The sequence below is a fragment of the Zalophus californianus genome, chromosome 10 (assembly GCF_009762305.2).
Source record: "Zalophus californianus isolate mZalCal1 chromosome 10, mZalCal1.pri.v2, whole genome shotgun sequence".
Taxonomy (NCBI): Eukaryota; Metazoa; Chordata; class Mammalia; order Carnivora; family Otariidae; genus Zalophus; species Zalophus californianus.
In genome coordinates, this window is record NC_045604.1 from 17,035,799 (window position 1) to 17,045,031 (window position 9,233).

The window sequence follows — 9,233 nt, forward strand, 5'->3', positions numbered from 1 at the left end:
TAATAAATATTAGCAAAAATGGAGAAAATGGAACCCTTGTACACTGTTGGTGGAAATGTAAATGGGTGCAGCCACTATGGAAGGCAGTTTGGAGGTTCTTCAAAAAATTAAAAACACCATATGATCCAGCAATTGCACTTTTGGTATTTACCCAAAGAAAATGAAAACACTAACTCGAAAAGATATCTGCACCCCCATGTTCATTGCAGAATTATTTACAATAGCCAAAAAATGGAAGCAACCTAAATGTCTATTTGGTATATAGATATATTATTCATCCTTACAGAAGAAGGAAAGGAAATCTTACCATTTGTGACAACATGGAAGGACCTCGAGGGCATTATGCTAAGTGAAATAAGTCAGACAGGGAAAGACAAGTACTTGTGTGATCTCACTTATAAGTGGAATCTTAAAAAAAAAAAAAAAAAAGGTGCTCTCTCCTCCAGCAACCCAAGATGCCGAAAGGGAAGAAGGCGAAGCAGAAAAAGGTGGCCCTGGCCCCTGCTGTCATGAAGAAGCAGGAGGCCAAGAAGGAGATCAATCCCCTGCTTGAGAAGAGGCCCAAGAATTTTGGCATCAGACAGGACATCCAGCCCAAAAGGGACCTCAGCCGCTTTGTCAAATGGCCCCGCTACATCTGGCTGCAACAGCAAAGGGCTATTCTATATAAACATCTAAAAGTGCCTCCTGCACTTCACCAATTCACCCAGGCTTTGGACGGCCAGACAGCTGCTCAACTGCTTAAGCTGGCCCACAAGTACAGACCAGAGACAAAGCAGGAGAAGAAGCAGAGATTGTTGGCCCAGGCTGAGAAGAAAGCTGTGGGCAAAGGGGATGTCCCCACTAAGAGGCCATCTGTCCTTTGAGTTGGGGTTAACACTGTCACCACCTTGATGGAAAACAAGAAGACTCAGCTGGTAGTGATTGCACATGATGTGGATCCCATTGAACTGCTGGTTTTCCTGCCTGCCCTGTGTCATAAGATGGGGGTTCCCTACTGCATTATCAAGGGGAAGGCCAGGCTGGGGCGTCTGGTCCACAGGAAGACCTGCACCACTGTTGCCTTCACACAGGTCAACTCGGAAGACAGAGGAGCTCTGGCAAAGCTGGTGGAAGCCATCAGGACCAATTACAATGACAGATAAGATGCGATCCGCTGCCACTGGGGAGGTAACGTCCTGGGTCCGAAGTCTGTGGCTCACATCGCCAAGCTGGAAAAGGCAAAGGCTAAAGAACTGGCCACCAAACTGGGCTGAGTGGACGCTGTTGAATTTTCTGTACATAAAAGTAATAAAACGTTGTCTTTTGGCCAGTGTCAAAAAAAAAAAAAAAAAAGGCTCATTGTTACAGAGACTAGATTGATGGCTGCCAGAGGGGCTGGGTGAGTGGTGGGAAAAATGGGGGAAAGGGGTCAAAGGGTACAAGCTTCCAGTTATAAACTTAAAAAATTCATAGTACAGCATGGTGACTACAGTTAATATTTGATAGTCACTAAGAAGAGTGTATCTTAAAAGTTCTCATCAGGAAAAAACATTGTAACAACTATGATGACTCATGTTAACTAGATTTATTGTGGTTATCATTTCACAATATATACAAATATTGAATCATTATGTTGTATACTTGAAATGACTATAATGTTATGTATCATTTATACCTCAATAAAAAAAACTATATATAGAAAGGAAGAGAGTGGCAAAGTTTTAGATCTTGAAAATCTCTGTAATATAAGATAGCTGGATTCTCACAATTATTTCTGCATTCAATCTATTATTTTTTTTATAGTTCAAGTATATGAAGAAAATCTGTTCTTAATACAGACAAATAATTTGAAAAGTTAAAAGTATTCTAAAAGCCTTTTCAGATAATCGTGGATATTTTTCTTTGATATAATGTCAAAACTTGACAAGTGGTAGCTTCTTAAAGGCTAATTTCAATAAGGAATCTGAAACCATATTAATGTACTTTTTGTAATTTGTTACTTTAAAATTCATTAGTCTATTTTATGCTTTGAATGGATCTTTTTCAGATGGTTTTGTAGCATCCTCCATTGATCATTTAAGGAAATATCAGTCCACAGAGTTATGTAGCTCTTCCAAATATATAAAAAATCATATTCAAAATGAATTGTGTAGTTTACAAGATAAGTAGATATAAAATATATAATGAATATTGTCCAAAGACAAGAAAGGGGAAATTAAAGTATATTTTTGTAAGGTTCTATAATTTAAGTATAGTGGTATGATATGTTTTGAAAGTGGACTGTGAGAGAAGTATTGAAAACTTCATCTATAATTTTCATTTTATCTATTTACCCTATCAGGGCTATTGATTATGGCTATATGTAAAATATATCTATTAGGTTCATAAAAATTCTGATTATTTGTCTTTTTTATAAATATCTCCCTCTGTCATTGTAACATTTTCCTCCTTATCCGTGATAATATTTCCTGTTCTAAATTCTACTGTGTCTATTAATTACTATGTAATATTAATGCTACTTCTCTAGGTATCTTTTGTATAGTATTTGTATGATATATTTTCTTGGTCCATTTAGATCTAAACAATGATTTCATTTTAAAAGTAGTTTTCCTGTGGAAAACATAGTTTAATCTTTTTATAGTTCATTACAATTTCTGCCTTACACCCTGAGTTTAAACCACGTGTATATAATACACTTATCACCATGATTGAGTTTAAACTATTCTTTGTTTTCTATTTTTGTTTTTGTTCTTTGCTTCAGTTTTTGCATTCTCTGCCTTTATTTGGATTAATGCTTTTTAGTATTCTATTTTATTGCTACTATTAGTCTAGTAATTATCTCTTTGTTTTTTCTTCTTGTCATTGTTCTAGGGTTCACAAAATGCATATTTTTTAAAGAAACATATATTTGTTAATTTCAAAGAAATATAATGTAGAGACTAATAATATCAAAATTTGATTAATAATTATAAAAGTTATATTTATAAATCATCCCGATTTGTACTACATTAGTTTTCAGAATATTTTGTTATGATATCTTTTTTTTTTTTAAAGATTTTATTTATTTATTTGACAGAGAGAGACACAGCGAGAGAGGGAACACAAGTAGGGGGAGTGGGAGAGGGAGAAGCAGGCTCCCCGCCTACCAGGGAGCCGGATGTGGGGCTCGATCCCAGGACCCTGGGATCACGACCTGAGCCGAAGGCAGCTGCTCAACCAACTGAGCCACCCAGGTGCCCCTTTGTTATGATATATTATTACTTAACCTAGGAATTTACTGAAGCCTTAAAGTGCATATTTTCACAAATTTCAAATTAGTGTACCGATACTTATTACACATAATTTTATTAATACATAGGCTTATTTTAATAGTTCTACTTCCCATCAAATTATTTTTTTTAAATGGCATGTTTTTTCATAGGTCTATTCCAAACAAAATTCATTTTATTCTAAGCAAAATTGTACAAAATTATGCAGTGAATTTCTGACAATTTTATCTGGGGCTGACAATGAGGTAGTAGTTGTAACAAACATCAAAAACTATTTTGGACGTGAACTTAAGTGACAGACCAAACTTGTGTGAGTCCAGACCAAAGCTGTGCTCAGATTTGTGTAATTGAAAGATATAAGAGGCAGTGATTAGAGACTGAAAGAATAAGAATAAGCAAACCTGAATTAAGTTGGAAGGCAGAGAGTGACATTAGAGCACAGAATTAGAAGGCAGAATGAATGCTAAACAAAGACTTCTCAGCATTGTCAAGGAAGTCACTGAAATATTCTCTCTGTGGGACATTTGTAGAAACAGCTAGCCTTGTACTAATGGAATAACAAAGCATAAAAGCCATAAAAAAGAACAAAAGGTGCAACTTACCAGAAGATATATGCTCAGTATGTAAAATTCAAGGGAAAATACGGCTCTGACTCCATGCTTTAAAAGCTAGCACATCAATCTGTGAATAAGGAAGAAAAGCAAATAAGTCAGAGAGTATTTCCTCTGAACAGATAAAACAAAGTCACAAGAAAAAGAACATCTTTTGCTACTATTTCCCTATGGAATACTGTGGAAAGAAACTAGAAAATAGAAAGTTTTTTACATTTTATACATTAAGAAGAGGTATACCTCTAGCTACTTCGGTCTTTATTTTTTTAAAGAGGTTCATTTTTATACAGAGCAGTGAGATATCACATGTGAAATAGGAGTAAGATATATCCTTCCTTTAAATGTGGAGAAAACAAAATAAAAAGTAGCAAGATAAGGGTTAACAGGGGTGCCCAGGTTGTTCAGTTGGTTAAGCGTCTGACTCTTGATTTCAGCTTGGTCATGATCTCAGGGTCTGAGATTGAGCCCCACACTGGGTTCTGTGCTGGTCATGGAGCCTGCTTGGGATTCTCTCTCTCCCTTCTCCCTCTGCCCCTCCCTCCAGCTTGTATGTTCTCTTTCTCTTTGTCTCAAAAAAAAAAAAGAATTAACAAATTATATAAATGTTGGATTTTTTTTATGAATGGACATTATCTTTAGTGACTTTATTCATTATTTGACAAAGTATTTCACTGATCAAGGCAAATGAAAAGTGAATGCCTACTGGCAGCTAATGACCATAGCTGATTTCTAATGTAGTTGAATTCACTGCATACATTATGAAAAATCCCTGGGGTGGAGGTTTTTTTGACACAATTTTTAGAAACTGTTTATTTTCTATCACCCTTATTTTCATTTTCTGTGTAAGAGTCTGTGGAAGAATAGCTTAAGACCACTCAGTCATTGTTCCTACCCATTCAGTGGCCTGAGCAATGGGACCTGCAGAGCAGGCTTCAGTGGCAAACTGAGCACTGCAGTCTTCAGTAGGGAACTGCCAGTAGGCCACTTGCATGCCTTTAAACCAGTCTGCCACTCCAAAATTCTTTTTTGATCATGTAACCTTTTCAGCAGTGGCCTGTCTTCCTTTTCAAACTCTCCAGGATCTCTGGAGAAGTTCAGATCAGGCATGACATTCCATGTGTTTTTATGGGAGATGGTGCCATGTATGCATAGCACTTCCTGGGCCAACATCCACCAGATCAGACCCACTAAGTAAGCTCAATTATTGCTTCGGATGACAAAGTCCACATCCAGCAGAGGCAAGTCTGTGTTACACAAAGCAATGGTAAGCAGGTTAACAAAAGATGCCTCTATGAAGGTGCTGGTGGTCAGCCCTGGAATCAGTTACCTCCAGAAATTATGGCTCCCAGAGGCTAACTTGATCTGGTTAGTGAAATTTCTAGAAGTGAAGCAGCTAGGAGTAGGAGTACCTCCATCACAGCAGCAGCTTCAGCATAGCTCATGGGCCAGTGTTCCTGGAGAACACTGTAGCCAAACCATTGTGAGTTTGCTCCTTGGTGAGTCACAGATGGAAAGTACACCAGGTGAGTTGTCACACAAAGGAAACTTTGCAGCCAATAAGCAGATTATAGAGAATAACTTCCAAAGCTGTGACTCCTGAGCAAGGTTTGATAGGTTCCTATTATTTAGGATTAGAATGAAAAAGGGGATCCTTGCAGAGGCAAGCATAAGGACACCCATGCACCTTAAGGAAATATATATATATATATATATATATATATAATATATATAGACACACACACACACACACATATATATATATGTTGTGTTATGTAAATGAGACTTGTGTTCCTCCTTGGGCAGAGATTTTCATATTATAATGAGGTAAAAGTAGTTGATGGTCATTCTGTGGTCCATTTACACAGGTATGAGTAGAGGATTACACTCAAACTGCTATGGGTGGTCTGGGCTGGCTGGAGGTCTTGTCAGAACAGTTGCTATCACTTGAGGGGTGTTTTCACTTTCCATTGGCCTTAGTTAAGAGATAAGCTGGAAAGAAGAGCTTAAAGAAAAATGTGGGAAAAAGGTCATGAGTACAAGCACATGGGCAGTAAAGGTCAGGTCTTGGGTTCTAGCAGGTGACAATATGACCCTGACATCAGCCAGGATTCCCATGGCAACAATGGCATGAGCTGCCAGCAGAAACTTCTCCAAGGTTCTCTCTTCAGTATTGTAGATGTCAACACTTTTCCTTTTGTTAGATGTACTGCTCCATTTGGAGGTCAAGTTTTGTGCCACCTAAGTGGGTTCCTACTACAAGGAATTTGAGGATATCCTTTTCCTTCATTTACAGGACATCAAGGGCTCTAGATATTATGAAAGTTTCCCTTTAAGTTACAATGTGAGCCCAGAAGAGCACTGTATAGACCTCTCTCTGGTTAGCACAGTAAAGCTTGAAACTCTAATTTTGAAAGCCCTTGTATACAAAGTTAAAAGAAAAACCGCAGATTGGGAATAGATACCTACAATGCGTATAACAAAAATATATTGATGTAGAACATAAATAGAACTACTACAGAACAAATAGGAAAAAAAATTATAAAAAAAGACATATGGGGTGCTTTTTTCTGTTTTTTTTTTTTTAATACTGCCACATGAAAATGGGGCATCAAAAATGTTTGTGTCAAATGTTAAAATTATTTTTTCTGTCTTTCATCTGGTTTTTATCTGAAAGTTTGGTGGATACTCAAAGGAACAAATTTTAAAATATATATGTAGGGATTTCTATTCTATTCTGACTTTATTCTGTTTCTCCCTTAAGGACAGAAAAGGTTATAGCCCATTGTAATATATTATATTACATTTGCATTGGCCAGGCATCATTATGTAAAGTATACTCTCATAACCTGGCTCAGGGATGTTAGAACTTAGAAAATATATTGCTGAAAATATAGACAATGATTGAATCAATTTACTTTTCTATTTTCTCTATACCCTTACTTGTACATATTGAAATGGATGAATGCATTGTTATGGCAATTAGAAACTCATTATAAAATCTTCTGGATAATTTAGTCTTAAAATCTTTTCACTTTTATTTGTGGGTGGGTTCAGAGAAGAAAGGATCTCCATCATTGCTCAAGCAGATAGCTTTCTAATGTTTAACAAAAGGTAAGTAACACTTTTGTTATAGATTGTGACCATAGCAGAGTAAAGCATGATTATGGGCTGTCCTTTAGAGTTCAAGAGCAAGATGAGGGCAGTAGGACATGAATTCTGTTAAAAAAGATACAAGTCCAAAATGGAGTCCTTGTTCACTACAGAAAACCAAGATTTAATTGCTATTTCGACCTATCCCAGGAATGTGACCTTTAAGAGTCGATCTGAAATTTCCTGATCACCATTAGTGAAGTCATCTGTATCATAAAAACCCTGCCATTCCCTTTCCACCCATAAGATGTCTTGGCCCGAAACAATCCTTTCCTTTCTTTGCAAATAATTCCTTGCCCCCTTTCTTCCTGTAAAAATCTTCTATTTTGTACAGCTCCTCAGAGCATCTCTCTACTTGCTAGATGGGATGCTGCCTGATTCCTAATGGCTTTGGGATAGCTTTAATAGTAGCCAGAACCAGATAAGAGAATTTTCAATGTCCTTTTGAAGCTTTTAGGTGTTAAAAGAGCTTAAGGAAAAATGTGGGAAAAAGGTCTTGGCTTGCTGGGGAAGCCTATTTTGCAAAATTGACTCTAGACCCTTTTTCTTTCTCTTATGCTGCTGTATTCCATTGAATTTGAATTTGATATTTGAACAAATTTAGTTGGGTATTGGGTGAGTAAGAAGGGGTGAAAAAGACATCGCCTTCTCTAAATAAGGTTTAGTTTTTCTGACTTTTCCACATTCTTCAGATATGTTTTCCACAGGTTTTATTTGAAGAGTACTTTTATTTTGCTTTATTTCTATTAAAGGTTGGTAGTACGATAGACTAATTGAAAATTCAATAACAGCTAAAGGGGAGCAGAATATATCACCCCAAAATATACTTCTTTGGCATCAGGATTATTTTGAGCTGAATATTTTTTTTTAAAGATTTTATTTATTTATTCATAAAAGACAGAGAGAGAGAGAGAAAGACAGGCAGAGGGAGAAGCAGGCTCCCTGCTGAGCAGGGAGCCAGATGCGGGGACTCGATCCCAGGACTCTGGGATCATGACCTGACCCGAAGGCAGACACTTAACGACTGAGCCACGCAGGCACCCTAAGCTGAATATTTTTTAAGCTGAATATTTTTTAAAAAGAACAGAAACAGGAAAACCTCTGAAAATGACATTTATAATTATAAGAAAAATCTCCATTTGTAAGGGCATCTCCCCTCTAGCCCAAAAGAGGATGACTCTAAATGTCTAAAAACTATTAATGCAGAAGGCAATGACTTCAATCTGCATAACAACCTTACCTTTGTTTACTGTGTTATAACATCCCATACCTAGCTCCAACAGCCTCCACTCCAACATCTTTTGTTTTTAGGGGAGATGGTATTTAAGGTGATAACTCGGGCCATTTTGGGGAGTTACTCAGTTTTCCTGGATATTTCCCATTTATACAGGAGGTATATATGTTACTAAAGTTCTGTTCTTCTCCTGTTAATCTTCTATAAACAGAGGGTGTTTCAGCCAAGAACCTAGAAGGGTAGAGGGAAGATTATTTTTCTTCCCTTACACAGCATAGGATCAAAAGAATAGTCAAAAAGAGAAGGAAATCAGCAGCTTTTGTTTCATCAGTAAAGAGATCTCATTTCAAAAATGCATATCTGTAATCAGCATTTCTTTGACCTGAAATTCTTAATGAACCTATAAGAATATTGCTACCTCATGATTTAATTGATGGGAAGATGCACATGGTAAACAAGCTTCCTTTGTTTGCTTGTGTCTTTGATAACATATTAAGAGAAAGTTTTGCATTTTGCATTTTTTTTAAATTTATTTTTCCAGCTATTTTGAATTTTGGTACTGTTGATTATTTTTAAGTAGTCTACAAAAGGATCTATCCTGAGGCACTTATGTTATATTTTCTCATTAATGTAGCCATTAGTATTCATCAAATCAGTATTGGAAGATACTCTTAATTGACAAAGACTTCGGTGCAACACTAATTAGAATTGAAATTTTTAAAAGAAAACTGGGTAATTACAGCTCAACACAAAATGAGAAATGAATTGAAGTTAAAGGAGTCAAGGAGTTTGATAGTTTTATGCACTAATTCAAGTTACTAGATGGGGAAGAAGCTGCAAACACACAGCTGGTAATGACTCTCAGCTTAAAAACTATGCCTAATCATTAAACACAAATGGATAAAAATATTAATAAATAAAAACTAAGAATATCATCATTTCTTTTAGTACCTTTCTTTACTGAAACCATAACATACCTGAAAAGTA

At 36.4% G+C, this 9,233-nt stretch overlaps 1 pseudogene; it reads left to right on the plus strand.

Annotated features, from left to right (window-relative positions):
- The first annotated feature begins 449 nt into the window (after positions 1-449).
- LOC113933353 lies at positions 450-1,300 on the plus strand (annotated as a pseudogene).
- Positions 1,301-9,233: the final 7,933 nt, after the last annotated feature.